The 19,923-nt window shown below is 37.6% G+C and overlaps 1 long non-coding RNA gene across 1 annotated transcript in view; it reads right to left on the reverse strand.

Moving 5' to 3' along the window:
* LOC309483536 overlaps positions 1-19,645 on the reverse strand; it is a 43,170-nt gene extending 23,525 nt beyond the window's left edge. The window contains exons 1-2 of the long non-coding RNA XR_014200587.1: positions 19,391-19,645; positions 1,406-1,585 (exon numbers count right to left, since the gene is read on the reverse strand). This is a non-coding gene — a long non-coding RNA (uncharacterized lncRNA). The remainder of the gene's footprint in view (positions 1-1,405; positions 1,586-19,390) is intronic.
* Between the last annotated feature and the right edge of the window lie 278 nt (positions 19,646-19,923).

A 19,923-nucleotide genomic window follows, 5' to 3' on the forward strand; every position in this document is an offset into this window, starting at 1 on the left:
CATGTGATTTTTCACGCAGTTAATATAGAGAGTGCGCCGGCAAGGATAAAGACGGCTTGTTTAAAGGGTTATCAGGTCTGTGCAGCACCGTGATGTCTTTTATCCGCCCTCCATAATTAGTCGTGTAATCATTAAGCTGCAGTTTATCAGGTTTTAGGGCTTTTATTAATTACAACACTCGAGCGATTTCACGGCACTTTCACGGTCACGTAATTCACGAGCCATTGTCACGCTGTGTGTAAAAGAGAGATGAACAAGGATTTCACAATTGCGTCTGACATTATTGCAAAGATTTATCTGAGCTGGTACTGCTTCAATATTATCAAATTACAGACATCCTGAACGTGTCACGTGATGCAAACTGCTTTATATTACAGAGTTGGTTCTCTCGGGTCTTCTTAACACTGGTGATTGTACCTATAAGATGAATGTGCTTCATGATTTTAATCTACATTATAAGTTTCCTGTAATCCTAAGTCTGCAGTTTAATAATGAATTTGTTATAGGCCACTATTCTTGCTCTATCCAGCTCAGTCATTTGGCTAACAATAAGGTATTTGGCCCGATAAGATTTATTTGTGGATGTAGCAATTTTTGGCTTTCCAGAGCTGTCCAGTCAGCACCATCAAATGTTCCCACTGACATCAGCACCATAGACAGCTCCACACAAAAAATCCCTTCAAGGCCTGTAGGACACCACTTAAAGAAACAGTTCAGACAAGTTGATTCAGATAAACAATTCTGTCATTATTTACTCACCCTAATGTCATTCCAAACCTGCTATTATTTTGTTCTGTGGATTTTCACAGATCTTTTCCATACAACAGCAGTTCATGGAGGACACAGGATGTCAAGCTACAAAAAGCTCTATAAAAGTAGTCCATACAACCTGTGCTTAATGTTCCAAGTCTTCTGAAGCCATACAATAATGTTGTGAGACGAATAGACAGAATTTAAGCTATAATTCAATGATAGACATCCAGCCTGTGCATGTTTTATTTGAGTATCTCCCTTTTCCTAACATCAAATTACAGTTTTTACAATCAGAAAGCACTACAGTCTCACAGGAAGACCTTTATCTTTCTAGTCAATTATATGTATGTCGGTAACACTTTAGTTTAAATTGTAATTCAGTTAAATTCAATACTAACAATAAACAATTTTTTACAGCATTTATTTATCTAGGTTCTAATGTTAATTTATAAATATATTGTTCACTGTTAATCATTGTTTTGTTTTTCTTATAATAAATTAACTGATGTTAATGTATACAACTTGAAATGGGGAATTTTTTTTAAGTTTTTGTGTAGATAAATATTTATACATTCATTAAAAGATTAATTATTTAATGTTATGTATTGCATTAAGTAATGTTAACAAATACAACATTATTGTAAAGTGTTACCTGTTTGTCTTTATAAACCAGTGATGGACTACAGAGATTAATGTTGCTGTTTGCTGGCACTGATTCATTGATGCACTTTTGTTGTTTATTCTATTGACTTCCATCATTTTAATAGGCAGAGGTCACGATGCTGATGAAGCTGCAGGATGTAAAACTCCACAAAAGTAGAACGCTGATATCCTGTGTACAAAACAAAACAAAATGGTATTGATTGCTGATGCATTTATGAAATTGACACACTGATATTGGGAGCTAGGATGTCTTTTAAGGAAGTCAGTTCACAAACATTAACATCAAGCCAAGATGGAGCTCTGCCAAAGACAATACACACAGTCTCTCTCTCACACACACAAACATGGGCGATGCCAAGTATGCTGCCAGTCTTGCCCCACAAACCCAAACATTCATATTTGTCATCAAACCCCTCAACTGCACACACATATCTGTCCCACCCAACACAACGCCAGCTCTGGCTGCCTGAGGTGCCCGCTGGTTCTGCATGATTGATGATGCCGATTGAGAGGCAGATCATTTGGGTGCCCCTCGCTACCAAGGACGTAAATCACATCAGCCCACTCTAATGATTTCTCACAGACCCATTTGGCAGAATCCACAATAACCTATTGAGCCTTGCATGGGGACAAAAAAAAACATCAATACAGTCAAATAATGATTTTATTTAAGCACTTTATCAAGGATTGACAAGCATTTTTCCAAGGTTGCATGGGGTAGAGAAGCTTCTGGAAACCGTCAAGGTGGCTTGATATGTTAAAAACGTAAGAGTCACTGCAAGAGTATAGACTAATAAACATGTCTATTTCGGCCAGGTGGAATTAGTTGTTTTAACGAGTAAAGATGTCTGTGGCGTACTACAGTGATAAATGACGACCGGCAGAGTGGATTTGGACACTTGGTGCCCTGAGGGGCGACCCATTTCAACTTTTCATTAAAACGTCCAGCCAAGGCCAAGCCATGATTTGCTCCTAATTGATGAGGCCATTATGATCTAATTAACCACACATTTTCAAAGCCACTCTTATTTTGGCTTCTTCATGGCAGTGGAAAGCTCATTGGCACCAGATATTCAGATATACTTTCAAAATGACAAAGGATGAAAATCCCACTATAGGGCAAATTTACATCAAACATCATTTCACATTCATTTTAGCTTCTTTATTTTTGTATTAATATATAAAGTAACATATAGTTGATAAACAACTGATTTCACTTAAGAAACAAGTCTTATGGCTCTGTTTATTCTGCTAATGTTAGGCAATATGTCCTGATAAGCCAATGCAGACCAGATTTGTATTGTCTCGCCTAACAATTGCCTCTTATGTAAAGTTCTTTAAATTTAAAAGTTCAGGGATTTGATTCACAGATTTTTCTGTTCACTCTAATTCAGCTGCCAAGTCTATACCAGGAGTTTAGTCATTTTTGAGATTGAAATGAAAATATTTGTAATGGCTCATGAAACTGACCACCAAAAACTTTTTTATGGTCCATGGCAAAGAATCACAGTGATCAAGATTCAAAGTTTGTATAACCATTTTAAGGCCAATTCTGTCCATAGTCAAAATTCAAAGAACAGGCCAAAAGGAGTGTATTTAATTCAAATTAGCTTTTGTTTTTAGTCTAAGAATCATTCATGTAACTGTTCAGCCCTAAAATATTTTTTTAAAGAATTCACTGAAATGTCCAACCTGTTCTTTGAATTTTAAATTATGAGTCCCTTCCAATGAAATATCCTACTGGAAAGACTGAAATTCTGAAAAAAATTAACTAAAAAAGACATTTTTGGTTTAAGCAGAAGTATTTCATTTACACTACTGTTCAAAATTTTGGGGTCAGTAAGATTATTTTTTAAACATTTTTTAAAGAAATTAATACATTTATTCAGCTAGGTTGCATTAAATTGCTCAAAAGTGGCAGTAAAGACATTTAGAAGAATCTTTATATTAGAATGATTTCTGAAGGATCATGTGACACTGATGAGTGATGACTGCTGAAAATTGAAATTCAGCTTTGCCATCGATAAATTACATTGGAAAATATATAAAATAAGAAAGCACTCATTTTAAATTGTAATATTTCACAATATTACTGTTTTACTGTAATAAATGAAGCCTTGGAGAGCATAAGAGACTTCAAAAGCATTAAATAATCCTACCAATTAACCCCAGACTTTTGAACAGTAATATAATTCTTAATAGATTCTTGGAAGATTGTTATCTTTTACGATTGGTGTCATATTGTGATTGAAATGTTATCACTATCCTGTAGTATTGACCAGGGGCGCTGCTAAGCGCAGCTGAAAGTTAGGATGATTCTAAGGGCCCACGCACTTCAACCTGATATTCTTTCATAGGGCCCAAAATTGCTGGCGGCGCCCCTGGTATTGACTCTGGGTTGCTTAAAGGAATAATTCACACAAAAATCAAAATTCATTTATCGGTTTTTGACCCTCATGTCTTTTGAAACCCTTTCTGGAGTTTTACAGCCCTTGGTTCCCATCCAATCGTATAGAAGACTGCAGCATGAACACTCTTCAAAACATCTTCTTTTATGTTACTTGGACGAAAGAAAGTTCTAAAAGGTAAGGTCATCTGTAAACCACATTTGCTGTAAATGGAGAGAAAAATGACTGTTCTACCTTGAATTAAATGTAAATTATTTTGCTTAAAAGTGCCAGCCAAATGCATGAATGTAAATGTAAACAAATAGCTGTAAATAATGGTTTGATAACACAACATTCTCTTTCACAATGGTCTTATCCAGTGAGGGGAACCCTTGCATGAAAGTCAGTTCAGTGAAAGTGTATGTGCATCTCCTTATTAGTAACACAAAGCTGGATAGGGAGATGTAAGGCTCTGTTCAAATAAGCTTGCTGTCCCCAGGCCAGGTTTTATGTGTGAGAAGGCCGGGAAAGAATAAGAAGGAATGGCTGAATGGTTGGATGGAACTTTCTTTTAATTTGAAAGTCTTGGGGGAATCGTGCATATACAATTACAGCTCATTCGAGTGGATCTCGGGAACGGCACTAAAGAGGAAACAGAACAATGAAACGGAGAGAAATAAGATGATCTTGGGTGTTATCTTTTCCTCCTGCTATCATATTCTACACACAGTCTATCATGCAGGAAATGATAAATGTAAGTAATGCCACTGTAATCCATTACTAAGAACTGAGAGTTAGCATGAATAGGGCTGTGAAGTTGTGAGGGAGGGGATGGGGGTCTATCATCAAACTCAATTATCATCTTATTACAGGCTCTAAGTGGCCTCATATTAGGGTCATTGCCCTTAATTTCAGGGGGAAAATAATTGGTAACCCCCATAATAGCAATACACAGACACCATTTAGCAAACCCTGAGGGGATCCTGTGGGATAATCAATGGGAAGTCTGGTATAACGCATTACAACCGTCATCTGATAAGTGTCCGTCTTTGTTTTTCTATGGTGCTAATAAAACTTAACAGAGACCTAAAGTGATGATTATGTAAATATAGTGCAAAGAAGGCGTTATTTATAGAGATATTCCAACTGAAAATGAAAGTTTGCCCATTTACTCACCCTGATGTCATTCCAAATATAAGATATTTGAGGAAAGTTTTTGTCCATATAATGAAAGTCAATGGGGTCAAAAACAACAATGGACCCCATTGACGTTTTTGTGTTCCTCAGAAGTATACAGTCTTGGAATGACATGAAAGTGAGTAAATTATGAATTATCATTTAGAATTATTTTTTTTCATCAAGAATTTTCTTGAAGTTTGCAAAATCTTAACTTAATAAACTTAATCTTAAAGTGTGCAATGAAGTTTAATGATTTGCTTTGAAAGGTCAGATTTGTTTGTGGCGTTTAAATTTTTTTGCCTGTTTAGATTTTTTGAGCAACTTCAGATATACATGATATGTCTTGGAATCCAGACCCCATGTGGTGCCCTCGACCGTCGCATTTAATTTAGAAGCAAATTCTATCCTCATGAGCCAAGCAGAGTGAAAAGCTTCTGAGAGACATATATGGGGAAATAATCTCTCTAAAGTGATATTGATATCAGATTTGACCAAACACACATTCACAGCCCTATTTTTCATTCCCCCGAAATATGCGGCTGAAGTCTCAGGAGGGACCAGTCAGAGATGAAATAATCCGTCTGTATTGTAAAAGTAGTTTTCTTATTCAAAGAGCAACCCCTCCGGTCCTCTGTTTTGTAGATTGAGAGTGACACTGCCCATAGGGCTCCACACACTGAATGCTTTTAGAGACGCCCTCTAAGTGAGTTAGCCGATTCTGTGGACACCACAGATTCAATAAAACACTTGCCTGTCTGTTCTGTTTTTTCGTCCACATACTCTCACTGCAGCCTTTTCTTCTCACCTCCACTCCTCTCTCTGTTCAATCACTGCTCTGCTAACTTAGTAAAAGTGGAAAAGTACAAACAGGTGATATTGGAAATTTCATATCATGTGCCTTTAAATGAATCAGACCCTTTAATGGGTTGACAAAAGAAGAATGTCTCTTTAATTCAGGTGCATCATGCATTTTTTTAATTATTATTATTATAATTTTTGAAGTGACTATGAAAGCTTGTTTCCAACTCAAAATAAAAATAATTAAAAGGGAATTGTAACTCACAAATGCATCCTTTTTTATATAAATGCAACTTTATTCCTTACAGTCTGACTTAATTTCTTACATTAAGCTGTAATTACTTGTTTTAGGTTTTACTCTGAGGTGTAAACAGGCTTCCATAGACAGCAGCCCTAAGACAAGAAAAAAATAAAATAAAAATGTTTTACAGCCATTTATTATCATGCAACTTTAATTGCATTTAAATTCCAGTTGATATGCCGTGGTTTGGGAGGCTGTCCCATAATTTAACATGGCAATTTTGAGTAAAAGTCACAGAAACAAATTCCACTGTTTGCATCATGGTAAATACAAATTCTATCAATAAGCTTATTAGGTGTGGTTCATAATAGGAGTATATATGCAAATATTCATATGGCTCTCTCCTCTGAGCAGATTCTGAGCCTCTTATCAATATCCTAATTGGGTTTCCTCTAACCACACTCTCTCCTTTATTTCCCAGGAGTGGAAGATGCTTGATGCCTAGGGCTACATGACACTACCGTGCAGAACTATTAAATAAATAAAACACTCTTTGGGGAGCTTTTATAAGTCTGTAAATGCTTTTCTCTGGCTCACCGGTCCTCTCCATCCCATAGATTTCCTATGCCTTGGGAATAATATTTTGCCAAATTATCCTTAAAAACAAATACTATGAAATCATTACAACTAATCAGATGTCAGTAAATCTTGAAACATGGGTCAAAAACATGTGATTTATTCGTTTTCAAAAAACTATTAAATGAAGAAAGTTCCTAACAGATATTAAGAGAGAGTCTACTAATACTCTAACATCTGTTAGCTGACATGTAGTTGCAAAGTTACTTATAGTTAGTAGAATGTCTAAAGCCTGCTACAGACACAGATCTAATAAACCTGGGCACAACATAAACTGTACGATGATGACACCTATTGAATCGTAGGCTACGATGCAAGTTAGAATAGAAGAATAAAACGTCATCAGTATGCGCTAGTGGTAAAAAAATAGAGCGAGATGAATCACACTTTTGCAATTGTGGTTTTTATGTGCACTGAAAAAAAGAGGAGGAAGCGAAAGAGGAGAACATGGCGGTCATGACTATGGAATAGAGGCCAATTTGGCATGCCAATTTTGCAAATGGAGCGCCATGTTGCGTTGATCAATACACCATGTTACAATTTTATTGGCTAGTCAGTAGACGTAGGTCGTAGCAGCAAACACACTGTGAGATGATCATGCTGAATTTCTGACACTTTCAGAAAATTATCGCAGGCTATCTTTGGTCGCAAGACCGTGATTTGAACCCATTCCACTGTACGATGTAGGACCACCGTTAAGGAGCCAAGACCACAGAAATCGCAACGATTGGTCATCTGGAACAGCCCAAAATCGTACAATGTGTACCAGGCATAAAGTGTACCATTAAAATAAAGTGTTATCAATGATAACAATAATAGAAAAAATACAAAATGAATTAGAAATAAATGTATAATTCCTTGGTTCATAATAATTGTTTCCCCTTTAAGTAGCCTGTCCTGTCCCAAGTAGAGTCTGTGTTATACTTAGATGTTTAAAATGTTATACAATGTACAAAAGTTTGAACCTTTTTGTCTCTGAACAATAATGCCTGTAAAATACTGACTGTAGAATAACGAATGAATGAAGAAGAAGAAGAAAAATCTGCATTTGTTTTCCTTTACAACTGTTTCTACTAGTAGAGGATGTAAAAACTCAGATGCCACAAAAACAACCCTCAAAGGTGGTCATTTTGTTTGCATAAAGATGGACTGATTCCAGACCTCTTATTGGACACCAGTGGAAAAAAAGTAACCTCAATCATAAAAAAAAAACAAGCAAAATCATTCAGGTTTGAAACAAAATTGCATTTAAAATATATTCTAAGAAAAAGACTTTCATGAGTTGGAATTACAGGCAAGCCAAAAGGCAATGCATCTTTCTCAGCCTACCACAACCAATTTGTCTTTTCAAAACAAGTCCTTAAACAGTGAAGAGAAGTCATAGTGCGCTCTTCTATCCTGTGCTGTTTCCCCCCCAGGAGACGAAGCTGGTCAGAAGTCAAGATCATTTCAATTCATCTCGTCTCTGTTTCCACGGCAGCGCCGCAAAACAACTCACTCTTCCTCCAGTGCCATAGTGGGGAAACTTTTCTGCTCTCTGAGGGAGATGCTAAACTATTTTAAAAGGCAATTACGACAGTTTTGGGGGCCCCGCTGAGGAGGGGAGCGGGAATAAAGAGAGAAAGAGAGTGGACTGAAAAACAGGAAAAAGTGAAAATATGTTAATGGAAGTCAGGCACTTTTGTGGAGCAGGGGTGGTGTGTGAGTGTGTATGGGTGATCTAATGTGGTGACCTGACCTGTGGGGTGCGTGTTTTTGGCGATGAGGACTGGAGATGAGGTGAAGGGTGCAGTGACAGTTCAGTAGTTGTAATTATTTTCAGGTTAGGTCACTCTCCCTGAGAACGCAGAGGTGATGGAGCCTGGAGAGGAAGGGAGGGAAGGGTTAGGAGGTTACAGTGTGGTTAGCAGAACAGTTCTTCTTCACCCTTTTCTCTCTCTCTTAAACACAGACACAGCCCTGTCCCAGCCCCTGCTCAGCGACAGGACAGTAAGCTTCATAAATGCTTCACATTACAGTACCATATAGAATAAATTGCAGTTACGAGTGATATTTGGATAAAACATTACAATTAGGTTTTATTTGTTAACATTAGTTAATGTGATAGCTAACATTAAATAATTTGTTAATTTTTGTATATTGTGTATATTATGGCTCACTTAGCGCTGTTGTCTCACAGCAAGAAGTTCTCCGGGTCGGAAATTATATGAATAATTATTTATATGAATAATTATATAAATAGTTTGTTAATTATAATTAACAAACTGAATTATATATTCAAAATAAATCATATATATGTATATACCTAATATATAACACAAATAATTAAAATTCTATAATTCATAAATGTATGTATTAAAAAAATAATTGATCTAATATGAACCTAGATGAATAATGCTGTAAAAAAAATTCTTGTTATGATAAAAATTGTTAAAAGATGTTTAAAAAAAACACATTATTTAACCATTATTGTAAAGTGTTGCTGAAATTTTGAGAATATTTTTTCAGACTTATACTGCATAAGAAGACCATACCTGTTAACATTGAGATTTGAAAATTAACTGGTTTGTGCCCAGTGGGATTTTTAAATTTTTTATAGAAAGATTTTTTATAAAAATACGGGAGAAATACGGGAAAATATTTAAACGGGATGATAGCGGGATAGCAAGGTAAAATACGGGAGAATCCCGGGGAAAACGGGAGGGTTGACAGGTATGAAGAAGACACATATTTGTAATAAAGGAAGTGTAGAAAGTTCTTTATTCAAATTTGGTACATGAAGAAGCGTCATGCTAGCGTGGAAATCCAGACCTAAATCTAAAAGATTAATGGTCTGGTGTCGGTCAATGAAAATCGGCCAGCTCGAGGGGCGGCACCAAGCATGCATTTGAAAATCTCACAGCACGCAATTGGATAACACTACGACCAATCACAACAATAAGCCCCATACGCTTAGCTACCAGCGGAGCCAACTGGTAGATTAGACTCTTCCGGTCGGCAAAACAGCAAAAACACCCTTCTTGCAAAGGAACGATTCAAGCGCGGTCTACTGTTCCTCTTTTGGGGAAAAAGCCAAGTCTAACTCGTTCATTGTAGCGGCCAAAGCCGTTTCAAACAACTGGTGTTCATCCATAGCCATCTTGCAATGTTTACTACTGACTTCGACGTCACAGCGCTGTCGTCATCTGTTTAGCTCGCCTCTGGCCCGCCTATATCAGATAACCCGATGTGATTGGTGCAGCTCAGATCGAGGGGCATATTTAATGAGCTCCATTGCTCGACACCAGAGTAACTCGCTGAGCAAATTCAACTTGTGCTCTCGCGAGAACTCTGGTTTACCAGGGTAGCGTCATGCCACATTTGACATCAATGAACAGTTTGAATATGTGTCAATTTGTTTTCATTGCATAGAAAAGAGCAGCTTGAATATCTGTGGCCCTGTTTACACCTGGTATTTAGATGAGTTTTTGTCGATCGGATCACAAGTAGACGAGGGAGACACATCCTTGTTTACACCTGGTATTTTAATCCATCTCTTTTGTCCACTTTCAACCACTTATCTCCTGATTTCTTTATGGGCGGTATTTCAGATCTTTCGATCTATTGGACGAAATGAAACGTGACCGGAGACGACGGAAAATATACAGAAAGCATCAGCTTTCATTTCTGCTCTGATAGCCGCAAGACCACGCTTAATGTGGTGTGTGCGTGTTAAAAATCAGGAATGGTGAGAGAACATCGGGCTTGGTACGTTTTTCATCTTCAAACCGAACTTGGGTCTTCAGGTGACAAAGTTTAAATCCCGTCTGGCTAGTGCACTTCCCATAATGTTTACGCATTAATTTAGTAGGTGGAGAGTAGCCGGTCTTTTGTGGCTTTTCGAACACATTCTACCACATGAACGTTTACTCTACAAAGCAATCCGTTCTAATGCGTTTTCGACTGCCTCTGGAAGTGGTCGAAAGTGGACAAGCTCAAAATGTTTTAGACCCCGTTTACACCTGTATTTAGTGTCGTCCACTTGTGATCCGATCGACCTCAACACATCTTAATACTAGGTGTAAACAGGGCCTTTGGAAGAAAGTAAGTCACACGGGTTTGTAACGACTTGAGTAAATGTTGACGATTTTCATTTTGGGTGAACTATCGCTTTAAGCAATTCTTTAATTCTTTTTAAAAAATTTCATCAAAACATGCAACTAATAAAAAGATTCCAATACCACATCTCTCATGACAGCACAAACTTGTCAAACCTCCACCGTACAGTTATTAGACACCATTTCAGCTTGTGAATTCGTCTAGAGGTTTTTTGCAAAATAGGTCATTTTAATTTACAAGATGAGCCTAGGCCATCGGCACAACAGCCCCCCCCCCTCCCCCCTCCCCCCATCTGTCCAACCACCCACCCCCCAACAGTGGTCCTTTTCTTTCTCTCCTTCCAAAAACACCCCACTCTTTATCAGTGCAATTACCACACAAACGGATCCATCACAGCCTGAACTGTCCTCTCAAATCGCCACTCTTTCCACGGGCAAGCTAATTAATCCTAAAGAGAGCAAACTGATGCTGGAATAAAGAAACAGAGAGAATGGACCTATCATGTCCTTCTGTATGCGTTTGCAATTGTGACCGTGTTTATCCTTTTCTCCTTTGCTTTCTTTTTTTGTTGTCCCATTCTTTCTCTCTTTATCAGCGAAGAGAAAGCCTTCAAAGGAACGATTGTGCGGGCGGCGGGCTGAAGTGGCCTGTTGGTAGCGGCAACAGTGAAGGCGGACAACACAACATAACAAACATGGTTGCATCTAATCAGGGGCCTCGGTTAATGTAAACAATGTCATTTTTTGGCCTTAATGAGCCAATTTTCCCCGGACACGAGAGGCTAACAATTGGGGCAGCGCCTTTGATGTTCTTCATTTGAAGGTTTGTTTGTGATTGCCGGCACTTTTGTTGGAAGCCCCGTGCCGGGTTTCTTTCATCTCGCTGAAAAGCGAGAGTCACGGCTCACTTGGACGCAAAACAAGGAGAAGTGTGAGAGAGAACGAGAGACATAGAGAGAGTGAAAGAAAGATGACATATTCCCTATTTACCTTAAACAATTCCTCATCAGCTGATCTTCCCCAAAACCTCCTCCTCTTTTCCACCTTCGTCTTCTTCTTCAGAAAGCACACACACAGACACATCAAGACATAAAACAAGCACATTGGTTTGGTGTCTATAACTATCAAATGGCTGGCTCATTAAAAGGCACCCCGGTGAGGGTGCATGTGTGTGCGTGTGTTTGTCGTTGACGGGGCTTAATTAACATGAGCCTGACAAAAGGTGACGCAGACCAAAGAGGCAGCCGGTGAGCCAGGTGTGTGTGTGCGCGGTGCCTTTCAACTTCATACTGTGCAGACATCCCACGCTGACCAATATCAGCCATGTTACGGAGCGAGAGAGAGAGAGAGAGAGAGAGAGAGAGAGAGAGAGAGAGAGAGAGAGAGAGAGAGAGAGAGAGAGAGAGAGAGAGAGAGAGAAATGGAGCGTCAAAGCAAAGATCAAGATAATTAAGCATCTACTTTCTACTTTCCATAGATATACGAATTAATCTATTTATAATGTGTCAACTCCCATGTGTTAGGAAAAAGGTTTAATTCTACATTTAGGAGCGCATAAAACGTACACAAGAGAGTTGGAAATACAAAGAGAACAATGGGGTAAACTTTTTTCCTCTATGTGCATTTCTCCCCGGGTCTAGCGCACGTGTCACTGAGATAAACTGCAAATTAAGGGGAAAAACTGCATGAAAATAAATAACTTTGTTTAAAGGACAAAAGCATTGTAGATAAAAATCACAACTAATATGTCCAGGCTTTTATCTATCAGTCAAGCAAACTCACACACACACACACACACAGGCACTGTGAGTCAGGGGCCTCTGGGGCCTTGTCACCGCACCTGCTGGGCCCTGCGGAAGCCAGCTGTCAGCTCACATGTGCACCGGACTCTATGTAAGTGTGTGTGTGTTTCTCTAGAGGTGAGGGGTGACGATGTCCAGGGGAGAGAGGGACGAAAAGATAGAAAAAGCGAAAATGCAAATAAGAGAAGAATCACTTGAAAGTTAGGCTACATGACTCAGTTGTAGAAGGAGAAGAAGCGAGCAGAGGCAGAAACTGCTTTTGTTGTTAACAAAACACATACAACTACATGGTAACAGTTCCTGTTTGAAAGAACTAATGGTAAGAAATTATATGAAGTCGGGACGGACGGACAGATCGATAGATAGATAGATCAGAAAAATATTTGAGAAATCGATAGATCGATAAAAAAAAATATTTGATAGATCGATAGACAGATCAATAAGAAAAATATTTGATCGATCGATAGATAGATAGATAGATAGATAGATAGATAGATAGATAGATAGATAGATAGATAGATAGATAGATAGATAGATAGATAGATAGGAAAAATATTTGATAGATCGATAGATAGATCGATAGATCGATGGATAGATAGATTGATTGATAAGAAAAATATATGATAGATCGATAGATAGATAGATTAAAAAATATTTGATAGATCGATAGATAGATAGATTAAAAAATATTTGATAGATCGATAGATAGATAGATTAAAAAATATTTGATAGATCGATAGATAGATCAATAGATAAGAAAAATATTTGATCGATCAATCGATAGATAGATAGATAGATAGATAGATAGATAGATAGATAGATAGATAGATAGATAGATAGATAGATAGATAGATAGATAGATAGATAGATAGATAGATAGATAGATAGATAGATAGATGATAGATAGATAGATAAGAAAAAGATTTGATAGATAGATAGATAGATAGATAGATAGATAGATAGATAGATAGATAGATAGATAGATAGATAGATAGATAGATAGATAGATAGATAGATAGATAGATAGATAGATAGATAGATAGGAAAAATATTTGATAGATAGATAGATAGATAGATAGATAGATAGATAGATAGATAGATAGATAGATAGATAGATAGATAGATAGATAGATAGATAGATGGATAGATGGATAGATGGATAGATAGATAGATAGACGATAGATAGATAGATAGACGGATAGACAGATAGACAGATAAGAAAAATATTTGATAGATAGATAGACAAATAGACAGATAGATAGATTAACAAAGTGACAGCCAATTAAAGTTTAAAAAGCTTGTGCATTTAAAGCAGCAGACTGCATAACTGCACGCTTATAATAAACAGAAGGTTACACTTTATTTTAAGGTCTCCTTGTTACAGTGTAATTATACATTTAAAGGGATAGTTCACCCAAAAATGAAGATTCTGTCATCATTTACTCATCTTAAGCCGTTCCAAACCTCAATGAATGTCTTTCTTCTGCTGACCACAAAGCTCATTTTAAAGAATATCAGTAACCAAACAGTTGATGGACCCCATAGTATTTTATTTTATTTTATTTTATACTATGGAAGTTAATAGGGTCCATCAACTGTTTGGTTACCCATATTCTTCAAAATATATTCTTTTGTGTACAGCAGTAAAAAGGAACTCATAGGTTTGGAACAACTTGAGGGTGAGTAAATGAATTTTCATTTTTGGGTGAACTAACCCTTTCTGAGTAATATTAATTAACTACAAATACTTATTATTGGGTTAGGGTTGGGTTTAGGGTTAGTTGAATGTAATTATGCTTAATTTGGTTATTATTACTATAATAACATGTAACATGTGAAATAAAGTGTTACACCTCTAGAGATGGGGAATGGGTGAACACCCTCATCTACACGAGACAGCCGGGTTTCAGGGACTCTCAGCACACCTCAGGTCTTCTCACCCTGAACCATTTCAGTCCATTACAGAACACAGCAGCATTCACTTCTGATTGAGCTCTCCCAGGGCCAATCTGACAGCTGAGCAGAGTTTAATGTTACTAAGGAGGATCACAACACATCATCATCTACACTAATATGGTAGACAAAGTGAGCCTGAGCCAAACCTTGCCAAACATTTGTGTATGCTATGCATTTTTATGCTTAAACATGGCGTGCAAGGTTTTCCATAAAGGCCTTCTCACATGATAGTTTGGATGCTGTCACAGAAGGCAGATGCCATATGTAGACAGCAAGGTAGCTCACTGGGGTTTTGGAACAGAGGTATTAAAAGTCAATGATTTCCCAGTTTCTACTCATATAAAACAATCATTTCATGTCTAAAAGCCTGTTCACACCAAGAACGATAACTATAACAATAACAATAACAATATAGTTATAAAAATCGTTGTAATCCACAACACAACTATAACGATAACGGCACAGAGAAACGATAGAACGATTTTTTTCCCAGCTGATGAATGATAAAACAATGACAGCCAATCAGAATCCAGCCTTCTTGATAGAGCTTGAGCGTTTAAAACTGCAGCACGTGCCTAAAATAAACAGAACGATATCGTGTGCTGGTCTGGACGCTAATATAGTTAACGTTATAGTTATCGTTCTTGGTTTGAATGCCCCTTAAGAAATATGATCTGGTGAAGTGTTAAAATAGTAGAAAAGTGTAAACATTTCAGTCAATTTTTCTCCATTGTATTTCTTTATAGAAAAAAAGGGAAAAATGGAGATAATCATAGAATGGACAGGTGTTCTCTACATCTGACAGCAGAATACAACAGATGTGTAACCTGCTGTGGAAGAGAGAGAGAGGAAGATAGAAAGAGACACAACAAAGGCAGAGGGGGGGAAAATTGCCCGTTTTGGAAAAATCAATAATGTTCACTGATATGAATCATTTCCCAGCAGGACTATCTCTGCTTTGCAATCCGGTTTTCTTCCCCTGAGGTCAAGTGTGTGTGTGTGTGTGTGTGTGTGTGTGTGTGTGTGTGTGTGTGTGTGTGTGTGTGTGTGTGTGTGTGTGTGTGTGTGTGTGTGTGTGTGTGTGTGTGTGTGTGTGTGTGTGTGTGTGTGTGTGTGTGTGTGTGTGTGTGTGTGTGTGTGTGTGTGTGTGTGTGTGTGTGTGTGTGTGTGTGTGTGTGTGTGTGTGTGTGTGTAAGCCTTAGAGACCTCTTTCTAGGCTGGAGTTGTGCTGGAATGTATTAGAGCAGCCCATGTCAAAGCAGGCTAAAGCACGCATGGCACTGGATAAATTCCACTGGGCTATTCTCTCCACACGCCGGACCTCTGCAGAACACACCACGGATACCTGTACGCCCCCGCCAGGTGCAACAGGTCAGAGTTCGTCTGGCTGTTTTTCTTTTATCTGAATTGATGTGCATATATGAACTGCTGCATGGTGATGTCAGAACAGATAGTGCTCCACTCAAACTGACATTCCGCTACTCACAATCGCAGAACATTATTTTCACAATTATTCCTAATGGTGACCTAATCAAATTGTGAATGTGTTGAAAATAGAAAACAAGACTTTTTTTTCAATTTTTCTGCTATTTTTAATACTAGTTACACAATACTTCCAGTTCTCAAATTTGATTCTAAAGACGTTCATCCATATTATTATTATTTATTTATTTTTTTTGCCTTATTGCGTGACAAAATGTTCTATATTTGTTTAAAATTATCTTAAAAAAAAAAATCTATGTACACTGCTTGTGATTAGCAGCTAGCCACTAAAGAAAAGCTAAATGGGTTGGAAGAAAAGTTAAATCTGACAGAATTCACAAAATATTAATATATAGATTCATCATAAGGAAGAGTTTTGTCATTTAATTATAAAATAATTGATTGACAAATTTTTAAAGAACAATGAAAAACTTTGAATGTTAAAATTAAATTAATGTTAAAAATCTTATTAAAAAAAATTAAATGTAAGAATTTCAATAAAATATATTTTTAATTTTTATATAGGCCTATATATTATTATTTCTTTTTTTCTTCTTTTTTTCCACTGTTTTATTTGTATGCAAATGCAATCACATCAATGTGACAATGACATTTGCTCAATGTAAATTGATGATTTCAATAAAAACAAACTTCTCTTAAACAGTGTTGGGTGTAATGCATTACTAAGTGATTATTTACTGTAATTTAATTACTTTTCCCTTGAAAAAAGTAAGGGATTACTTTTACATTTTCTGTAATTTAATTAGTTACTTCTGATTTAATTGCATTAAATGTTGTATAGACTATAGAACAATTAAATATAACACAATAGTGGATTTAACATTCAAATGTAATGTCTAATGTTAAAATGTAGGTTTTTAATGTAACCTTCTCCCTTTCAATACTTTCAATTCAGGAATAATTGATGTAGTTAGTAAACAGTTTCATGTCTTTGTATTGTTTAACTGGTCAATGTTGACATGGGATTTAGAAAGTAATTAGAAATAAGTAATGCAATGCTTTTTAGAGAGAGTAATTAGTACAGCAATCTAATTACACTGTTAATGATGTAATTAGTAGCTAGTTATTAATTACTTTTTTAGAGTAACTTCCCCAACACTGGTGTTAAAAGGTATAATGCAATAAAACAACATGAATGCAGAATATGGGAATATTTCGTCTCTGAAGGCCAGCTGATGGCATGCAGAAGAAAGAAAGAAAGAAAGAAAGAAAGAAAGAAAGAAAGAAAGAAAGAAAGAAAGAAAGAAAGAAAGAAAGAAAGAAAGAAAGAAAGAAAGAAAGAAAGAAAGAAAGAAAATTACATCTGAGCGACATCCTATTCACATGAATATGAAACATTATTAATGTCTGTAATGCAAGCTTGTTTAAATCTTTCTCGCTTTGTACAATTACTGAGATTAGCGATAAGATGAAGGTTAAATAATTGCACAATAATAGCCAATAATGAGACCGAATGAGGAGAGCTCAGAGACAAATCAGTCAAAAGAGGGGACGCAGCTTCAGACAGCTGGCTAATTTTCACTGACCCTTCCCTCTCACACAAACTCTTCTATTTCTGTTTTCTTCGCTTCTTTCTTCTCTCGCTCTTAGCCCCCTCCCCGGAGAAAGCGCAACTGCTTTGCATAACGGCTGCGTCGTGTTGTGGACCGGGAGGAGGTGGGTCGAGTCAGGCTGGCACTGAGGTAAGCTTTGTCGTTTTCCATCCTGACCAAACACACCACCACAAGCCTCCCAAACCTACCCTCCTCCTCCTCCTTCTCCTCCTCCTCCTCCTTCTCGCTCCCCTCTCCACGTCACCCCTACACACTGGCTGTCCCCATCTCTCCAGGAGGCAGTTGTCAATCATCAGCGTCTCTCAGAATCCCGCTGGAGCTCATTGTGCCCGCGGTCGCCGGCGGAGGCAAGCGCTCGGAGGCAGCGGCGGGCCGCAGATGGAGAGTGCGCTGTCAATCATTGTCACTAATTATTAATTTCTGTCACTCAGCCCCGTGGCAACCACGCTCTCTGGCTCCCCCTCCCTCCTTCTCTCTCTTCCTCCCTCTCTCGCTGTGGCTTCTCTCTCCCAGGGTGAGTTGATTTGGTATGCCATCTCTGCGACGGAGGGTTCAACCTTTCATTATGTGTCACACACACACAGTACTCTCACCTAGGTCACTCCCCTTGACTCCCTGCTTGGTTTTAATTGTATTTTACCTTCTACCCCCTACTAAACCCTTTGCACCCTTTGACCTTCGTCCTATAGGCCCCCCACCCCCCTCCAACACATATCTTCCCAGTTCCACTGTCCTATACCTCCATCACTTCAACCGAGGAGAGGTGAGGTGGACAGTGTGTTTGTGCTATTAAGTAACACCTCACTTGATTAGGCCAGTGATCATGAGTTTCATTTAACATTTCATTTGATTTGAACTTTGCGGGGCAGATCTCGCCAATATTCGTTGTAATTGATGAATTTTACAGTATTAAAGTGCCCCTATTATGCCGTTTTAAAGTTTCCTAATGTTGTTTTGGAGTCTCCTACAACAGGTTTACATGCATCAAAGGTCAAAAAACTGTTTCATTTTCTTATAATATACATTTTCACATCAACACATTTTTCAGTGATTCTCAAACGACTCGTCAGATGAATCAATCTCTCTAAATCCCTCCTTTCCGCAAGCTACTCTGCTCTATTGTGATTGGTCTACTTTGTACATCACACGAGTCGAAAACAAAAACGTCCATTGCTATAACAACATCAGCTCTGCTAGTCCCGAGGCTTCCTACACCGTAAACTAAACACAGTAATGAACAATGACATCGATTTTACCATATCAATCGACCGCGAGTGCGATGATGAAACATTGAAAGAACTAGTTCTTCAACCCGAACCTCCATAACAAGGACGACCTGAGCAGGACGTTTCTCAGTGATACGCTACTCAGTTTGAGGTACATTATGAGATGTTGCAACTGTAATGACTGATGTAACATAAACGTTGGTAAAACTAATTTTGCTCCATGCTTAATCTTTCCTCAAAGTAGTGAGAACGACAGACAATCTGCATTAATAGACACAGTTTTAGGTAATAGTGGCCCACAACTGATTAGCAGAAGTATTTCAGTTAAGACATGTAATAATGTGAGTTAACCAGTTAGCAGGAGACTAACACAATATAAAACTCAAAACTAAGTATTTTGAACACCATCTTTCAAGAGCAAGCGGTTTGAGAATCCTACATTGAACTCCGAGATTTGAGAAGCAGTCGTCAGTAAAATAAAGGGAACACAGCAAAAGTTTAGGATTATACTGCTGTGGTATCGTGGTAAAGATGAATTTTAACCACTGATTCTTCACATGCTCGTCCTTAAGCAGTGAAAAAAAAACTGGCTTTACCTTCACATTGTAGAGCACAGCGTCTTCTCGACATGATGCTCTCCAGTATCCACAGGAATCAGCTACAGGTTTCAGGTTGAAGTTTTCCCTGGTGTCTGCGCGCGCAATAAGTGGGCGGGCAATATGCTAATGTTTCGTGACGTCACAACGAAACAGCTTATGACTCGTTTGAAAAACGATTAATTTCATTGACTCACAGTCGATTCTTACTTTTGAAAGACAATAACTTTATATACGGTGCACTTTCAGATTTAAAACTTTGCAGGATGTTTTCATTCACTTGAGCTATATTATACACTACATGAAAGGTCATTTTCAAAAATCCATAACAGGGGCACTTAACACTTTATTTTCCTGTTTCATAATGTGAAGGGTGATCGAAGTTAATAAAACACACAAAATTAAGTTTTCATTAACAGACCATAAAATCCTGCTAAATGATAAAATCCTCAAGACCTCAAACTTACTAAACTCACCATGTTCTTGTCTACATGAGGAAAATCCAATGGCTAGTGGGGCTAGAAGTTTTAACT

The sequence above is a fragment of the Leuciscus leuciscus genome (assembly GCF_965113295.1).
Source record: "Leuciscus leuciscus genome assembly, chromosome: 20".
In the NCBI taxonomy this organism is placed as follows: Eukaryota; Metazoa; Chordata; class Actinopteri; order Cypriniformes; family Leuciscidae; genus Leuciscus; species Leuciscus leuciscus.